General features: G+C 45.9%; 1 protein-coding gene across 1 annotated transcript in view; it reads right to left on the bottom strand.

Annotated features, from left to right (window-relative positions):
- The window catches only part of LOC119593033 (tyrosine-protein phosphatase non-receptor type 4-like), a gene marked incomplete at its 5' end in the record, with an annotated part of 330,438 nt that overhangs the window by 117,575 nt on the left and 212,078 nt on the right, over nucleotides 1–785 (bottom strand).

Raw genomic sequence — 785 nt, 5'->3', positions numbered from 1 at the left:
ATCTTGAACGATGACTTAATTTTTTACTTATACGTTAGAAAAAATGCGTTTCTGTATGGATTTATGCAAAAGGAATTAATTACCAAGGCAGCAAAAATACTGTCCATGTAAACAAACATGTTGCCATCGAGTGAAGTCCCGAGATTCGCACGAACATTCTCATACAAATCACATGATGTACACTGTATATAGAAGTATTCCAGAACATTAACTAATGTTTACATTAAGTTATTCTATCTAATGTATCAATAAAAAAATCCCGTTGTATAGATCATTCATAACACTAGATCAAGACGGAAAATTAGTCAGACGGAAGCGGTGGCGAATTTCTTCGTCTGGGAGGTGTTTGCGCGCGATGTAAGCAGAAAACCTCAAATCCATACGCTAACGCAAAATTTGACGGAAAAAGTGCTAGTGTGATAGGGTCTCAAGCTGTACCAAGAACAGTCAGCTACGAATCGTCAACTATAAGAACGGTTACCTATACCAAAAACAATCAAATGCGACAATAACAGTCAGCAAAGACAGAGAACTACGGCAAGAACAGTCACCACGGTAAGACAGTCACTGCCGCAAGAACAGTCCGCTGCGACACCGCCAGTCACCTTGACGGCATGCCCCTGCCCATACCCGGCCCCTAATCCCGTCGACGGCATGCAGCGAGCGAGCGGCGGCGGTGACGTCACGGCCAACCATCGATGCCATGCCGGAAGCAGACGTCACCCTTCCACGCCCTCCTCCTCCTGCCGCTTCCTACCCTTCCCTCCCTCTTTCTCGCCTCCGTC

The sequence above is a fragment of the Penaeus monodon genome, chromosome 31, assembly GCF_015228065.2.
Source record: "Penaeus monodon isolate SGIC_2016 chromosome 31, NSTDA_Pmon_1, whole genome shotgun sequence".
NCBI lineage: Eukaryota > Metazoa > Arthropoda > Malacostraca > Decapoda > Penaeidae > Penaeus > Penaeus monodon.
The sequence above is the reverse complement of the archived record's forward strand: the minus strand, read 5'-3'. Positions and strand labels throughout refer to the sequence as shown.